The sequence below is a fragment of the Cucumis sativus genome, chromosome 1 (assembly GCF_000004075.3).
Source record: "Cucumis sativus cultivar 9930 chromosome 1, Cucumber_9930_V3, whole genome shotgun sequence".
Classification (NCBI taxonomy): Eukaryota; Viridiplantae; Streptophyta; class Magnoliopsida; order Cucurbitales; family Cucurbitaceae; genus Cucumis; species Cucumis sativus.
In genome coordinates this window covers 9,681,331-9,700,859 of record NC_026655.2, presented here as the reverse complement: position 1 = coordinate 9,700,859, position 19,529 = coordinate 9,681,331, and the positions used below count along the sequence as shown (strand labels likewise).

The 19,529-nt window shown below is 27.2% G+C and overlaps 1 long non-coding RNA gene across 2 annotated transcripts; it reads left to right on the top strand.

Annotated features, from left to right (window-relative positions):
- Positions 1-5,318: 5,318 nt before the first annotated feature.
- LOC116401808 lies at positions 5,319-6,200 on the top strand. 2 transcript variants are annotated; one of them, XR_004214192.1, is made up of 3 exons: positions 5,319-5,854; positions 5,949-6,020; positions 6,103-6,200. It is a non-coding gene; the product is annotated as an uncharacterized LOC116401808 (long non-coding RNA). The 2 variants fall into 2 exon arrangements; XR_004214191.1 differs by lacking the exon at positions 6,103-6,200 and having other exon boundaries at positions 5,949-6,091.
- The last annotated feature ends 13,329 nt before the right edge of the window (positions 6,201-19,529 follow it).

The following is a 19,529-nucleotide window of genomic DNA, read 5'->3' as shown; positions in this document are numbered from 1 at the left end:
GATTCCAGCGACAAGATGATATTGATATTCCTGAGGCATGTATGTATCTAATTGGCTCTTACTTCCGAGTTTTGCCTTTTTCATTTGTTTTCTCTTCTTTTTATTTTCATTTTAGTTTTTTGATATTTTTTTTTTAATGTTGAACTAGCGTTTATTACTCCAAATTAGTCTCTAATTACTGGAAGTGAGCAATGTACTTTCTCGTCGAGTTTACTTTGTAAGAAATGTTTGGTTTTTTGTGAATTTGTGTTACTTAATGATCTACTTTGTTTCTCTCTTATCAAAAGAATTGGAATTAGGAGAAGATTTGTTTAGCATTTTATGAGAATGGTGATGCATTAAAGATTCGATTTTATTGAAATCTTATTCCTTTTAATAAAGATCTAGCACTTCTTTTCACATGTCATTTTTCAATGCTCATCATATATTAATTTCTAACTCGCACATCCTATAACTTGTAAATTGATGCATATGTTGCTTTTTATGCTAGGATCAAATTTATTTTGTAGATATTTATGTTTCTTTTTTTGGTATAAATATTTATGTCAATGCTCATCTATTTTTCCATATATTTATCTTTGATCAATACCTAACTTGTAGAGTCTCTTCTTTTTATACAATCAAGAGTAAGAAGCATATAGACTAGCATTGTTAAATTGAACATTCAAAATTTGTTTTGAAGTTAGAGTCAAGGATGGTATAATTATTCTGTAGTTTTATTCCTCTTTTTGTTGTAGATCTTTGAAGAACCAAATCAGGTTAATGGGTTGTTTGATAAAAGATGATTTTCTTCTTTATTTATGCAGCACTTTTGGGTTGTCATTTCAATTGTCTTCTTTGTTGCTGCAACATTATTTACTCTACTGAAACTATGTGGTAATTTTCAATTTTCCACATTTAGATTGCAGTCTGTTTAGTTTGATTTTAAATAATATGTACTAATTTTGTAGATTCTAGATTTAATCTTCCTCAGGTTGTAAAGTATATTTTGGTCTTAGATAGCCAGCCAAGATTGTGTAGATGGAAGCGATCGTTGAAATTTGAAGATTGTGAAGGGGTTTAAGATTTCTTATTTAAGTCTTGTATTAGGATCTAGTTTCATGTATTATTGTAAAATGTATACACAAACGCAATATTAAGATTTCATTTTCTATATAAAAGTGTAAAAGAAAAATATTTTAGTTTCTAAAATAATATTAAATTTATTAATTTGTTGGCGTGAGAAAAAAATATTTATTTACACGTACCCAATATCAGTTTATAAAAAATGGACAATAATTAAATAATTAAATAAAAATAAATTTTGTAAAAATAGATCAAAAAACAAGACTTTAATGTCAGTTTTAAAATGACATCAAAGGCCAATCGACACTAAAGATCTTTAATAACACCATACAAAACGTCGGTTAAAACGACATTAAATGCCTTTAATGTCATTTTTAAATTGACATTAATGAGACATTTAATATCATTTTTAAATCGACATCAAACCATAAACGACATTAAAGGCCTTTAATAACACTATCATAGATGTCCGTTGTCAATTGACACTAAAGACCATTAATGTCGGTTTTAAACCGATATTAAAGGCCAAATTTCTCGTAGTGTTCTCATTTGAGAATTTTTGGATGTGCGGTATATGTTCCTATTTCTCCACCACAACGTACTAAGATGGTTTCTCAAAGAAGGCTCAGAATATATGTTGGATTTGATTTCCCATCCGTTATTAAATATCGTGAACCCCTAATGGGTGATGTATTTACTGGAAGATTTGTTGATTGTCATTTTAATGAGACAGATTTTTCAACACTAGGGGAGGAATTAAGAAGTTGAAAAAAAAATTACATGGAATGTATCATTACTGTCTTATTTAGATTCTCATACAAATCAATGTGAACTTAAAGTTTAGAAAATAATTCATTTGCAAAATATAGCAAATCAGTTACCAAATACATTTGTAGATGCAAAGAAAGTAACTAAGTCACATATAACAACTGCAAACGTCCCATAAAAAAATGATATTCCACCACAATAACTTGTCATTGATGAATCTGGAACATGCTAGAAGCATGGTAAACCAGTAGGTTCCAAAGATAAAAGTTCTAAATAAAAAATCAAGTAAATAACTCAATTAAGGATATGGATGTTCTAGAAGAAATCCAAAAATTGACTCATGTCAAAAATGTCGAAGAAAATAAAATAACTGAGGATGATAATAAGATCTTGATAAACTATGTCATAAGAAGAATATGGAATTGAACTAATCTAGTGGTTAACAATATGTTTGCATATAATGTTGCTCTTCATATTATATTCCAAAATGAAGATCTTGAACAAAATCTGTTGAAGAATGTCAACATAGAAAAGATTAGTCTTTGTGGAAAGAAGCAATTGAGACAGAAGGAAATTCACTTTCAAAACGTCAAGTTTTTGGACTCGTAGTCTAAACACTAGAAAGTGTCAATCTGTGGGATATAGATGGGTATTTGTAAGAAAAAGAAATGAAGATAATGAGATTACAAGATATAAAGAAATGTTAGTTGCACGAGGTTTTTCACAAGCACCTGGTATTGATTATGAGGAGACATATTCTCCAGTGGTGGATGCAATCACATTAAAAATTTTAATTGGCTTGTGTATGAAAATATGAACATGCATCTTATGGATGTAGCCACACCATATTTATATTGTTATCTTGATAGTGATATTTATATGAAAGTTCCATAAGGATTTAAGATACTTAAAATTTATAAATCAAGTTCTCGATAACTATATTCAATAAAGTTATAGAGATCATTATATGGTTGAAACAATCCAGATGAATGTGGTACAATCACCTGAGTGAATATTTGTTAAAAAAAAAAAGGAGATTAAAATAAAGTTACAGAGATCCAATGTGTTTTTTTTTAAGAAATCACAGTTAAGATTTATTACTATAACTATATATGTTGATGATTATAATTGAAACTTCTAAAAAACTTTCAAAGACAATAGAGTACCTAATTAAGAAAGAATTCGAGATGAAAGATCTCGAAAAGACAAAATTTTTCCTTGGTTTATAATTCGAGCATCTAGCAGATGAGATATTTGTTCATCAATCAACTTATACATAAAAAGTTTTGAAAAGACTTTATATGGATAAAGCACATTCATTGAACATTCCAATGCAAGTTCGTTCATAGATGTGAAGAAAGATATATTTCAACCTTAAGATGATAATGAAGGAATCTATGGTCCAAAAGTACCGTATCTTAATGTAATTGGTGCACTAAGTATCTTGCTGATAGCACAAGACCAGATATTGTATTTTCAGTAAATTTATTATCTACATACAGTTCCTTTCCAACAAAAAGGCACCAAAAAAAAATTAATATATGCTTCGTTATCTTCAAGGAACAAGTGATATGAGATTATTTTATTCAAATAAATCGAATTTTAACCTAGTTGGTTTTGTAGATTCTTGATATTTATCTGATCCACACAAAGCTAGATCTCAAATGAATTATCTATTCACATGTGGAGGAAGTGCTATTTCTAGCTATCGGTGAAACAAACTATAACAACCACCTCCTCAAATCATCTCAAAATTCTTGCAACCCATGAGGCTAGCCGACAATGTAAATGGTTAAGATAAATTACTTAACACATTTAGGAATCGTGTGGTTTGTCTTCTAGTAAACTTTTTTCAACAACATTATACTAAGACAACACAACATGTACAGCTCAAATAAAAGGAGGTTATATTAAAGGTGATAACACAAAGCATATCACACTGAATCTTTTCTGTACTCATGATCATGAAGAAAATGACGACATCACAATAAAATAAATTTGTTCAAAGGATAATCTGGTAGACTTATTTACAAAATCACTACATATCACAACCTTTGAAAAATTGGTGTACAACATTTGAATGCGGAGACTTAGAGATCTCAAGGGATATTTCTACGAGGGGAAGTAAATTGTAATTGTACAAGTGTATAAATTATATGAAATATGTACTCTTTTTCTTCCACTAGAATTTTTTCTTATTAGGTTTTTTCCTAATAAGATTTTAACGTGGCATATTTCATATATGTAATAGGCATCTAAGGAAAATTATTATAAATATTAGATAATATACAGATGTCCATTATCTAATCAAGCTATGTGTCTTATTATTATAGATACTTAATGTCCAAATAAGACCACTTTGATAATCCATATGTCAAGTAAACGTGGACTCTTAGTGACCATGAAACTCACCTCATGCTTGTCACTTTTCCTATAAATAGAAGGCTTTGGTGGATTTGTAAAGATACACCAACATTGGATAGAAATTTAAATATTTTGGAGAAAGAGAGAACATTTGAGATTTTCAATTTCTTAATTATTTTCTTAATTTTCTAATTTTCTTATTTCTTTATTTCTGTATTTATATATTATTTTAATATTATATTTTCTTGAGATTTGAGGAGGTTTTGGAGAAAGAGGGAACATTTGAGATTTTCAACTCTTTCTCAGCAACGATGCACTTCGCTGTAGAACTATTTTTAAAAATAGGTGATTTGAGGTGAAGTCGTGTACCAACTTCCATGTAGTGGACCCCACCCCTTCTATTTTTTCTTATTTTTTATATATTTACTACATTGGACCCCACATTTTTTATTTTCTAATTATTTATATATGTGGGTCCCACACATTCCATTTTTTCTCATAATTTGTATATATATACCCACATATAATAATATTATTTTTTTTAGTAACTTCAACTTCTCTCAATTATTATTGTTACTACTTTTATTTGTTTAATATATTTTTAATAATATATTTTTGTTAATATATGAGTTTTTTTAATAAATATTGAAAATTGGAAAAAAAAATGTATAATTTTGATTAAGAAATAATTAAATTAAATTAGAAAAGTGAATTTAATAAGAAAAGTTGAAGATTGTGATATTTAAATATAAATAAAGAAAAAAATAAAAGAATAAAAGAATAAAAGAATAAATTAATTTAATAAAGAAATATATTTTTAGAATTTGAATGTTTAATATATATATTATTATATGTGGGTATATATATATAATTAATGAGAAAAAGTGAAATGTGTGGGACCCATATATATAAATAATTAGAAAATAAAAAAATGTGGCACCCAATGTAGTATATATATAAAAATAAGAAAAAATATAAGAGGTGGGGTCCACTTTGTACACGACTTCACCTCAAATCACCTATTTTTAAAAATAGTTTTGCAACAACCTATTTTTGAAATATGTTTCAAATTTTACATTATTTTTAAAAAAGATCCTATACTTCCAAAGGGAAAAGGAAAAGGAAAAAGAAATAATAATAATAATAATATTCATCATCATTATATTAGGCCAATTGTGAAACATGAAAGATCATTCAATTTCATTTTCTTCCTTCCTCACAAACCCTAGCCACTGCCCCTCTTCATCTCCACTTCAGGTTATCGTCCTCTCTCGTGTAGCCATCGTTAGAGAACTAAGCTGCATCCGATCACCACACATTTTCGTTGAGTTGTTGTCTTCGTTCAATCGTTCTCGCTAAGCTTCATCCTTCTTCTGTCATCACATCCCACCTAGCAAAGCCTCTGACCAAGTTTCATTCGCCGCAGCGTGCAGATCTCCGTCGTGACTCTCCATCACTGTGAAGCTAAAGAGTCTCTATTCTTCCTTCACCCTAATCGATATTCTCACGTGCGAGCTATCCCGCCATCAGAGCCGCTCACGTGAGCCGCCACATGTTTTCTTCTCCACCGTTCGAACTTGAGACTTCTTCACCTAACCGAGCTATTTTGGGCTTCTTTTGTTAGCCAAGCCACCAGATTGAGCCAGTTGCTATTTGGGTAAGTTTTGTTGAGTTTGATATGTCCAAATAAATATTCTTTGGATCTTAAATAAATTTACAATTGGAATTAGTTGAATTATTGTTGTTTGAAGGTCTTTCGCTAATTTGAGGAATGATTAATTGGTGGGAATTTTTCCATTACGTAAGGTTGATTTGATATCAAGGTTAGTGTTGATAAGTTTGTAAGCTAGAATAATTAATTGGTGATTTTGGTTGTCAAAGCATTAATTTTAAATTTACGTTTAGGATTGGTTCTTGGAAAGTTGATTCATTAGAAAGCTTGACTGTCGTTGTTAGGAATAAACTTTGTTAAGCAAATCTTGAGGTAAGAAGTTCTACTATTAGACTCTTGACATTAGATTAAAGAGTTTGCATGTATGTTTTTTATTATTATGCATCAACCTAGCTATGATGCATGATGTGATTGGTTAAGAGTGGACTTCTAAGTCAGTTAGAAGATAATTTCATCAGTTTCATTAATGATTAACTGATTAAATATTAAAGATTTGGTCTTGTTTACCTAATACATCACAAGTGTGATTCTCTTGAAAAGTTCAAATAATATAATACTCGAGTTGAAAATGAATTAGGTAAAACAATAAAGATACTTTGATCGGATAGATGTGGAGAGTATATAGACTTACAATTCAAAGACTATTTGATATAACATGAAATCCAGTCACAACTCTCTGTACCAAGTACGCCTCAATAGAACGATGTATCAGAAAGAATAAACTAAACCTTGTTGGACATAGTTCACTCTATAATGAGCTTTGCTCAGTTCCCATAATCTTTTTGGGGATATGCTAGAGACAGTTGTCTATATTTTGAATAATGTTTCCTCTAAAAGTGTTTCAGAAACACATTATGAGCTATGAAAATGTCGTAAAGAAAGTTTATGTTACTTTAGGATTTGGATACTCGACACACGTATTAGTACAAAATTCTAAGAAATTGGAACATCATTCAAAATTATACCTATCTGTACCTTATCCAAAGGAATCAAGACGTGGTATGTTTTATAATCCTCAAGAAAATAAAGTATTTGTATCAACAAATACCGCATCCTTAGAGAAAGACCACATCTGGGATCATCAACCTCGCAGCAAACTAATATTAAAAGAGATTTCCAAAAATGCTATAGATAAAAATCTAGTCCATCTACTAAAGTAGTTTAATAAAACTAGAAAATTCGGTCCATCACACATTCTTCTCAAGAGTTGAGAGAGCCTCAACGTAGTGGGAGGATTATTCATCAGCCTGATCGATATTTGATTTTAACTGAAATTCAAGTCATCATACTTGATGATGGTGTAGAGGATTCATTAACCTATAAACAGGCAATTGAATGATGTGGACCGTGACCAATGGATCAAAGTCATGGACCTCGAAATAGAGTCTATATACTTCAATTATGTCTAGACTCTAATAGATCAACTAAATGACATAAAACCAATTGGTTTAAATGGCTCTACAAGAGAAAACAAGACCAGCCCGATAAAGTACAAGGGTTATACCCAAAGAGAGGGAGTGGACTATGAAAAACTCTCACATGCTTAAGTCAATTAGAATACTCTTATCCATCACCACTTTTTATGACTATGACTATGAGATTTGACAGATGGATGCCAAGACATCATTTCTTAATGTAATCTTGAAGAGAGTATATATGGCTCAACTAGAGGGGTTTATTACACAGGGTGAAGAACAAAAGGTTTGTAAGATTCAAAAATCCATTAATGGATTAAAACAAACATCTAGATCCTAGAATATAAGATTTGATACTGCAATAAAATATTATGGCTTTAACTAAATATTGACGAGCTAGCCTTGTGTTTACAAAAAAAAAAAAAAACCATAAACTCCTTTGTAGAATTCTTAGTTTTGTATGTCGATGATATTCTACTCATTGGAAATGGTGTAGGTTGTCTAACTGACATCAAGAAATGGCTAGCTACGTATTTTCAAATGAAAGATTTGGGGATGTACAGTACGTTATCGAGATCCAAATTGTTCAAAACTCTAAGAATAGAACACTAGCCATGTCTCAAGCATCTTACATAGACAAAATGTTGTCTAGATATAAGATGCAAAATTTCAAAAAGAATTTGTTGTCATACATATATGGAATTCATTTGTCAAAAGAACAATGTCCGAAGGCACCTCAAGAGATTGAGGATGTTAATTGTGGCATTTGATTTAGGTGTATTTGTTATATCAAATTTTAATTGGTTTGGAACCCCCTAGCTTCAATATTTGACATTGGAGGTTTTCTTCTTTTCTTTGTTTTTTTTTTTTTCAATTGAAGATATTTGTATTATTCTTCCAATTTTTCCATTTTCACAACTTTACAATTGTTTTGCTATATTTATCTAAATGAAACCTTAAATTTTGCCATTTATTTGTTTCAATTACATGGAAATAGGATGACTTTTAGACATTAAAAAGGGTTGAGCTTAATAGAGTAAACATGTACAATAAACTTTCAACGTCTAGATAGATAATTAAATTTATTGGATGAGAACTCAACACCCGAAAGACCATTTTTTTATAGCTAAAGTGATGGATCTTTTTTTAATATAATGTAAAATTTGAAACATATTTCAAAAATAGTTTTTTTGCAAAACTATTTTTAAAAATAATTTTTTCGCAAAACTATTTTTAAAAATAGGTGATTTATGTGGACCCCACCTCTTCTATTTTTTCTTATTTTTATATATATACTACACTCGACTCCACATTTTTTTATTTTCTAATTATTTATATATGTGGGTTCTACACATTTCATTTTTTCTCATTATTTATATATATATACCCACATATAATAATATATATATTAAACATTCAAATTTTAAAAATATACTTCTTTATTAAAATAATTTATTTTTTTTATTTTTTCTTTATTTATATTTAAATATCACAATCTTCAATTTTTTTTATTAAATTCATTTTTTCTAATTTGATTTAATTATACTTAATCGAAATTATACATTTTTTTTCAATTTTCAATATTTTTTTAAAAATTCAAATATTAACCAAATATGTTATTAAAAAATATATTAAACAAATGAAAATAGTAAAAATAATAATTAGAAGAAGTTGAAGTTACTCAAAATAATAATAATAATAACAATAATAAATCAATGCACATTACTAATTGAATAAAAAAATTTAATATATATATAAATTAAATATCTCAATCTTCAATTTTTTTATTAATTCATCTTTTCTAATTTAATTTAATTATTTCTTAACCAAAATTATATATCTTTTTTTGATTTTCTGTTTAAAAAAACACATATATTAACAAAGCATGTTATTAAAAAACATATCAAACAAAACAAATTAATAATAATAATCAAAAGAAGTTGAAACTTACTCTAAATATAATAATAATAACAAATTTGCAATTGAAAATTATTCGTTAAATTTTTAATTTCTAATCGAACCAATTCTTGTTTTTTTCTTTTGTCATAAACATTAATTTTTTTTATTCAATTACCGATGTGCATTGGTGGCTACAAGTGTTATTATTATTTTTTTTTTAGTAATTTCAACTTCTCTCAATTATTATTACTACTACTTTTATTTGTTTAATATATTTTTAATAACATATTTGTGTTAATATATGAGTTTTTTTTAAAAATTTGAAAATTGAAAAAAAAAATTGTATAATTTTGATTAAGAAATAATTAAATTAAATTAGAAAAATAAATTTAATAAGAAAGGTTGAGGACTGCGATATTTAAACGTAAATAAAAAAAATAAAAAATTAATTAATTTAATAAAGAAATATTTTTTTAGAATTTGAATGTTTAATATATATATTATTAAATGTAAGTATATATATATATATATATATATATATAATGAGAAAAAGTGAAATACGTGGAACTCACGTATATAAATAATTAGAAAATAAAAAAAATGTGGGGCTAGTGTATGAAAGTGGTGTACAACTCAAATCACCTATTATTAAAAATAGTTTTGCAAAAACCTATTTTTGAAATTCAAATTTTAAGTTATATTTAAAAAAGATCTTGAAGTGAGTTCTCAAATCAATTTCAATTGTTTGTTGCTTTCTTAATTTTAATGTTTACAAAACCATTATCACAAGTTGCATCCCTAAAGAAAAATTGATGTTATTATTTTATTTTATAGCTAATGTGATTTAATAATTAGTTTTTAGTAGACTATATAAAGTCTTCTGACCATTTTATTAAACTCCGATGCTTACACTAGCATGTATTTTAGATTTAGGGGATGGGGAAAGGGGACGATGTTCAGTTATTTAATTATTTTATTATACTAAACTCGACCGTACATGTGCACGTATTATGTTTGCAAGGGAGAGAGCTACTTAATACAATAAGGTTTTCAAGATGTTTAAGGTCTATCTCAGGTGGTCTAGTTGAGTTAAAATTTTGATAACGTGTTTCTTGAAACAATGATCTTCAATTTGAACAGTTGATTTTTCTTTCGAAACTACCAACAGTAAGATCAATGAGTACTTGGATGCCAGTACTTCAAGTAATTCCGTTTTTATAAGTAAATTGACTCTTTTTTTTTTGTTTGTAATGTTATGGTTTATTGTTGAGATTTATTATCTTGAAATATCTATTCTTGTATGCCTCTAGTTATGATTAGGAAAAACCGTATCGTGGTCCATTAAAATAGTAGAGATTTTTACTTAGATAGGTAGGTTTTTACTCTTGACCTTGAGAAGGTTTTTGCATGTTATTATGTCATATGCTCGATTGCATTATTGTTTGTTATACTTGATTAGTTTCTATTAAATTCATATAAGAGAAGATGATAATTGGTTTCTAGAATAGAGAGATATGTGGGAGTAAGAAGTTGGTTGTTATAGTCAAGTTAATTATAATTGAGTTAAAATTGTTTGTATTTAAAGTGTAGATTATTTTAGTTTGGGTCTATAATAATATGTGTTTGACTTATAAAGTAATTTAATTTGAAAAAAATAGCAAACGTGGTAGCAAATGAGAGTTTTAAAATAATAATATTGACTACGTCTAATTAGAAACTACAAAATGTATAGGATTTATGATAGTAAGAGATATTGATTATGATAGTTGTTAGAATAATCTTTTCCCCAAAATCACTCTCAAAATGTTTATTCGAACAAGGAAAGCATGTTCTTCCATCATGAGTTTAGGATCCAAGTACCATTTGGATGTGCATGAATAGTAAACTTGATGATGGGTCAGCTAGAAGTAGTGAATCTGGTGCAAAACAAAAGCCTCCAAAGATGGGATACCTCATGATTAGCTGTCATTTGGACTTGATATACATATATTCATAACTTTTGTTTAATACATTCATTAAATTATTAATAATTGATTCGATAGTTTTTATTATAAAATGGTAATCTATCAAATATAATATACCTAAAAAAACAAGCTCAAAAATAGATGTCTACATAAAAATGATAATGAAAAGTTAGAAACAAAGTGCAAAATAAAGGAGAATCTAATGGAAATTCAGACAGCAAATACATTAATATGGACAAGGAAAGAATAATTGAGCCAATAATAATTAGCCTTAGTAAGATAATCTATTGTTTTCGGCATTTTTAGTCCTAGAAAATTAAATTTGTAAACACACTTTCATGCATGATTTTTTTTTTTTCTACTTACTTTTTTTAATTAGTTTAATTTTTTTTACTATATAGTTTTTTTTTCTATCAATAACAATTTATCTACTCTTTTTTTATAGTTTTTATTTTCTAAAAATAGAACAAAAAGAAAAAAATATTTACACCATACAAAATAATTTTAGAAAAAGCTCACAAACTTACAATGTAAAATAATAAAAATAGCTCATGATTAATTGGTCACCCACATGCATGAAATTAAAGTTTCTAATTTAAACGATTGTATAATGTAATCTACAATATCGTTTAGATATTGATACATGATCGTTTAGATCTTAGTAAATGATTATTTGAATCTATTACTTATCTTTCTATGAAAGACAGTGACAACAATCAATCTTTGTCTATTTGAAATAGACAACTAATCGTTTTGATATTGTTACACTATCTTGTACTAAAATTTGGATAATTTTGATACACCATCTTGTACCCAATATCATTTAGATATTGGTATACGATCGTTTAAATCTATCACTTATCTATCTGGAATACACTACAAGAAATTATGGATCTTTCGACGCCGTTTTACACCATCGAGAGATATGGCATCTGAAGTTAGGGGCCTCTCCCGATGCACAAACTGAGGCGTCGGGAGAGGCTAGAATCTTGACACTTTACTTAAAGCGTCGGGATATATCCTAGAATTCCTGATGCTAGCATCTTTACAAAAATCCCTCCCATCTTCACAAATCTACGAAGAAGAGGAAAATGATGAGTAGAAATGGAGTTCGCTAGGGTCGTTAGTGGTCGCACTGTCTGTTGCCACCACTCCTCCTCTCTCTTCGTCTCTGTCTTGGTTGGAGGTAATTCAAAATTTAATACCCTAAATATAAACTCCTTTGAATTTGTTCTTAATTTCCTTTTCGATCAATGTTTTCTTTTTTTATTCTAACTCTCTCTCAATATTTCTTATTTATTTATACTTTTATTATATTTAAAAGTTTGAAATATATTGTTATATTTTCTTGTTGTTTACTTAGTATTAGTGTCATTTGCATGGTTTTGATTTTTGCTTGAATCGATCCTTGTATGTTTCTATTCATTTACACACACTAGCTGCAAAAAGAGAAGGAAGCTAAAGAAGATGATGAAATGGATGGTTACCCAAGCTAGAAAGATGATGGCGATGGAGATGGTTCTGATATGGAAATGGAAAATGGATGGTTACCCAATACGTACTGTCAATATACCTTCATTTAATAATGAAGGATATGTTATTTTAAAGAGGATCTCCCAACAAATAAAACAAAGCGTTGAGAGATCTTAGACATCTTCCGACGCCATATAGACGATGTCGAGAGATGTCTAATATCTTCTGACGCTTCTTTTTGTGCATCCGGAGATCCTCTTCCAACTCATCTCGCCCGACTTTCGTCCCAAATAGCGTTTATGCATGAAGAGATCATTTTCCAACGATTTTGAGTATATCTTCCGACAATTTTGCACGTCGAGAGATTTTTATTTTCTTGTAGTGATAGATAATGATATTGATTTATCTCTATCTATCTAGAATAGACAAATGATCATTTAAATTTTGGTAAATGACCGTGTAGTGAAAAAAGAAGAAAAAAAAAATAAAAGATGACAAAGAAGGAAGAAATTCCAATAGAGGAGATGAAGAAATTGCGAACAAGAAGAAGTAAGAATATGAATAAGATGTACATGAATTCAATATTTATCCAAGAAAAATTCAAAACCAACAAAGACAAATATGGAATTTATGAAAAAACAATTGTGACTTGATGAGCTTTATTTTTATTTTTTTTGTTATAAGTATATTTACGTTTTTGTTATACAGGTTAGTAAATATATATATGTAATTAAACCTTTTTCTAACCATGAATTTAAAGTTTATACGGAAATTTGAAATTAAAAAATATTTTTTGAAATTTTATTTTGGTTTAAAAAAGAACATTTTTAAATATAGTAAAATGAACTAAAATATAATTTTCACATCTATCGCGACAAACTTTCATTAATAATTATTATGAGTAATATAATAATGATATGATAGAAGTTTATCGGTCACAACTTGAAATTTAAAAACTTAGAAGGTTAACGATAAAAAGGATCATTATTTTAGAGTAATGGTTAAAGAAAAACCAAATGTCCTAGAAGTAAATGAATAATCAAACAAATCCAAACATGTAAATTAAAAAGAGAATATTTTCAAAACCAAAAATCTTATAACCTATAAATTAATTTGTTTTAAATCCAAACAACCAAATCCACATTATTCAAGTAATATTGCCAATAATTAGGGACTAGATACAAATTTTAATAATCCACCAAATGCATTGAATTATAATTATGAAATATGAAAATAATATATATAGTATACAGAGAAAAATTAAGCAATAACTGAATAGGCCATGCTCTACTATGTTTTACATCTATCTGACCCACCTCTATAATATTGCAATCAAATTCAATTATTATCCAAATTAAAATCAACCACAAATTATACATATGTGTTGGGTACTAAAACTTATCATTTCTAAAAATATATAACCAATTTGAATTATTGCAATATAAATTTAGATTTGCAAGATCTAAACTTTACTAATTATTTGGTTTTTTTTTTTAATTTTTAGGTTACAAAAATGAAGCTTAAAAAAATCTTTCCACCCATGAATTTCTTGTTTTGTCTTTAGATTTGGTTTAAAGGGATCAACTCTAATAAAAAAACAATCACAAAATATTTACACAAATTGTAAAATACCACTAAAGTCCAAAAATAATTTACACACTTTTACTATTATGCTTATTTTACAAACTTTTCCATTTTTGATCATTTTTCTGGTCATGTTATGTTAGAAAGAAAAAAAAAACTCAAGAAAATAACTTGAAAAGAAATATGCTCAAAAATTTCCAAACTAAATAAACAAGGTCATTCGTTTTTGCAATTAATAACTTCACGTATAAATTACTATTTGTTTTTAAACTATATAAAAAAACGTGTTTTTAATTAGAGTAGAATGAACCAAATTTTTTATAAATATAACAAAATTTTACTTTTTATTGGTAATAGAATACTATCTATATGAATATACGATGCGGTAGATCGTGACATTTTACTACGACAAATCTATCATTTAAAACGAATTCCGAAAAGAGTACAATGGTTGTTTAATGGTTTTGAGATATGTAAGAAAAGTTGTCATATATATACACAAAAACAAGAATCCTATGAAAATGAACACACATGTGTACTGCAAATGTTGTTTGTTTCTTCCTATATGTATTTGGTTTGTAAATGATATATTCCATCTCTCTCTTTAGAAAGAAGACAGAAAGCCATTGACATATGGTTGTAAAGCCAAGAAAAAACTTCCAACAACAAATAAATCTACACCAAAACTCCCCATATCCACCTTCAAACATATATATATATATATATTATATCTTGCTTCTTCTAGATCTCTTAGTATTTCTCAAGTATCATTCAATTCAATAATCTGTTTTCACTTTACATGAAACTTATATATCAGAAAAGGCAATAAAAAAAACTTTTTTTTTTATTATTATTATTTTACCAAGTTAACAAATATTCTATAGGTTCACTTTTTACTTGAGCTGAGTTTTGCTTAATCTTGTGTGGTCTTCATCTATTCCTTCTCTATGTTTCTCATAAATGATCTCTTCAAACTTTCAATCCCATTTCTAATAACTCTATGCTTCAATCTATAGATTACTTTCATCATTCAAGGATTGGGTGACGGATTGGGTGACGAGTGATTCAAGCATATTCTTTAAAATAATACACGGTTGGTATGATAAATAAAATCTTTAGAACTTGTTTGGTAACTACTTAATTTTTTGTTTTTGGTTTATGAAAAACTAGCATATAACCTATCAATTTTTTAAGGTTGTGTAAATCTTTTTAAGCAAAAGAATTCAATTTTTAACCAAATTTTTAAAACTGAAAAAAAGTGAATTCATTTTTAAAACATTTGGTAAAATAGAGTAGAAAACAAAAGAAGAAATACCAAAGCAGAAAGGTTTTGTTTATAGACCAAAATTTTAAAACTAAGAACAAAAATGAGATAGTTATAAAATGAAATTTAGAATTTTATTAGAATATAATTGATTAAATATGAACGTTAAATAGATAGACGTTGTAAATTTAAAGATCAAACTTATAATTTAACCGTGTATATATCTATATATATATATATATAAATATACAAACACTCTAGGGTTTTATACACTTGTACACCTTCTTTTAGAAGAAGAAACCCTATAAAATAAGCCAAACAAGGATTCTACCTCTCCTCTTCCGGTGGCTTCAAAGAAGCTTTGGTCAGAAAATTTCCTCTTCCTCACAACTCTCTGTTTTCTTGGTGTCGTCGGGCAGCTTTGTGCGATCGGAATTCGATGCTGGGGTGACGTCGGTGTTCGACAGCTCTCTCCGTCATCATGCTCAGCTGCTTTAAGTGCTTCTCCTCTACCTTCCTCCGTGCTTCGATCACCATGTTCCGGTGCCTCCGGGGCTTCTAAGACCTTCTGTTGATCGGATTTGTGAAATTGAGACATGGGGTTGAGAGAGAAAAAAAAGAGATGAGGTTTGAATTTTAGAGAGGAAGAGAGAGAATTGGAATTTATAGGGGTTTTTTTGGGGATTATTGTAAGGGAAGATTTGGATGAGAGTAGGAATAGAATGGAAAAATGGTATAAACTTCCCTCGTACGCTTTGTGTAAAATTTTTGTTTATAAAAATATTGGGATCTGAGTTGTTAGGGCTTTAGATTTTCCATTGTTGTTAACAATGACATGACACAAACAAAAAGCCTTATCTTCTCTCTCAATAAATAATACAACTTGATCTTCAATAATTTGGTTATTCCCATTGGATACCAAATTCCATTTTTTGTATTCTTACTAGCTTTTAATTACATGAAACTACATTTAATTAATAATGTCACCATTGGTAAATATATTTCCTTTTTTGTTTTCTATTTTCTTTTTAAGATTAATTCTATTTCTATTCTATTTATGTTTAAATGATTGGCATATTTTAGAAGTACAAATGTTGATTTTCTTAACTCAATTTCAAAAAACCAAAAAACAAGATTAGAAAAAGTACAAATTAGTTTTCAAATTTTGCCTTCATTTCTTAAAACATTAATATAAAATAAAAAATAAAAAAATTATATTTAATAGTGAAAATAAAATAAAATAGTTACTAAATAAAAATTTAAACCATTTGAAATAACTTTTCACGTTGTTATAAATATTTCTCTAGAAATACTTACAAAAATTAAAATCAATAATGTTAGAGAATTAAATATAGACCAAAAAAATCAAATATAGAATTAAATAAGTTATTTGATTTTGAAAAAATTAAAATGTTTTACAACAACCTAAAATATTTTTTTTTTAAAGAATTGTAAAAAATAACAAAGTTAGTTTATGGTTTTCTGAATACAAATATGTTTTATTATTATTATTATTATTATTATTATTAAGGAATCCATTTGGATATAAAAATGACTTTTTTGAATTTTCTTTTCAAATCAATGCCAGCAGACTTTTCAGTCTCTTTGCTTTAATATTGCTCTCAATTTCGTCCTTATGCTAATTATAATTTATAAAAGATATTATTATTTTACTTTTTGACTAAAATTTGCTACATATCAACTAAAACAAATAAAATAAACAAATGTATAAAGGTACTTATGGTTGTATTATACTAAAAGAAAATTAATACAAATAGTCATAAGTGTTATTTGTTATATTTTCATAATAATCAACGACAATTAAATAAAGAGATATGTTTAAATAGAGCAAAATAAATATAGTAAATTTTTAATTTTAACAATGATAGACTTTGGTAGACATTTATTATTGTCTATCAACGTCACTAATAGAAATATGTTCGATTTGAAGTCATTAACAACGTACTTTATAATTACTTTAAGTTATCTTTTTATGAAATAATTGTTAAGTGAATTTACTTGTAGCAAATTATAAACCATGATAAAATATAATTATCTTCTTTTAATAAAGCCAAATTAACCTTTTGTATGATGCAACACATTAATATACAAAAGCTAACCAACAAAACACATTGTAAAATCAAATCAAACTTTTAAGTGGCATATTTGACCTCTAGGAATGAGTAAAAGAAAATCAAAATAGGAGTGATCAATGATACTAAAACATATTTGGGCTTTCATCACTCATGAACACTAGCCAAAATGGATGACATAGTAAGAAATGAGTCATAAAACTAATTTAGTGTTTTATTTTTTCATGGAAAACAAAGTTTTCTGATTTTTTTTTTTTTTTTTTTTTTTGTCTAAGATGATGTTTGTTGTCATGATTGAATAAAAAGAGTCTTTTATTATATTTGTAAATAATTTTTTAAAAGTTTTTTTTTTATATATTTGTTGTCCATATTGACTACTAACCAAGGACGCAATTGTATATTAAATAGATTAAGTAATATTTAAAATTGTTCAATGGGACAAACTTAATTAATAGATAAAAATTTAAAGTCAGAGGAGTAAATATATAAGGTTAATTTTCGAAAATATTTTAGACATGTATAATAAAATTTTAAAAGGTCAATTAAGTTGCTATAACTTGAGTAATTTGTTTTTCTAGAATTTCTTTTATCTCCTAATGTAGAATTTATTTATTCTTTGTCATATCTCATCTTCGACGTGTTCGGCGTCATCATTTTCATAAAGAGAATATATTTTTTTATTCTTTTTTCATTATCAAATATAGTGTCATTATTTTTATTATTATTTTTATTATAAAGTTGTGTACCAATATCTAAATAATCAGTCGTCTATCCTAGATAGACAAAAATTAACAACTATCACTAATAGATAAGGGATATATTCAAACAATTATTTAGATTTGGTATAAAACTGTGTACCAAGATTTTTAAAATTTTTTTTGTAATGGTTGCAAATTGAAGTTTAGCAACAACATTATTTGCCATTAAAACATCACTTTTAGCAGCATTTTTTCATTAATAAACTTTAAAATGATATTCTTAAAAACACTAATAAACTTTTCCTATCCTTAAAGTTAATGGATTTTTCACCAATATTGTGCATGTGTACTTACAAGATCTATCAAAAATCAAAATGACAAGTGGGTCGCGGATTCCATGAACACACTTAAAGTGTATTATCTTAAGATACATAGATAATATAAATGAAATAATCATATCTTGACACTAGATAATGAATAGTAACGATAGACATCTATTTAACACATATTTGTAATTTTTAATTATAATAACTTCATATAGATGATGATCGTCATTGTAATAATGTAAGTCTGTATGTTGAAAGATTACTTAAAAGATAAGTGTTTGAAGAAGATATAGAGAAGAATGAAAAGTGTAATATATATAATTTATGAGGCAACGTTTTGGATATATAAAAACAAAACATGTGGGGGAATGGATGAATGAAATAAAATGGATCAAATTTCTATTTATTCCAACACAAAGCACGTAGCCTGTTTTGCTGGTGGTAGAAAAAAACAGAGAAAAAAAAGATTTCTTTTGTTTATTATGTGGGAATCCAAGTTCTAGGATTCTCATTTTCTCACCATTTTATAATGCTACCAAACTTACTTCATACTTTATATATTCACATCAACCAATAAAAACAAATTTTAAGAAAACTTTATGCAGTGTGAATCACAATAATTTTAAATAACATTTAAATTCATCATGGTTTGTTTTTCATCTCAAACTTGTTAAAGTAAATAGAAACAAAATAATTGACAGAAAGGAATAAAAATATTTTCTTCAATGAACGAATTTATACTTACAAATATATATTTAATGCAATGCAGAAAATCTCTTAAGATTTAGCTTTTATTTTTACTTAGATTTTGAATGTCAGTGTATCTCACTGGTGGTTTTATCGTTGAAATTAAAAGCTCTAATTGGTGTGAAATTTGTCCTGCCTATTCTTGCATCTTAATTACTACAATATTTGGTTCACAATTTTATTTTTAAAAAATGCAA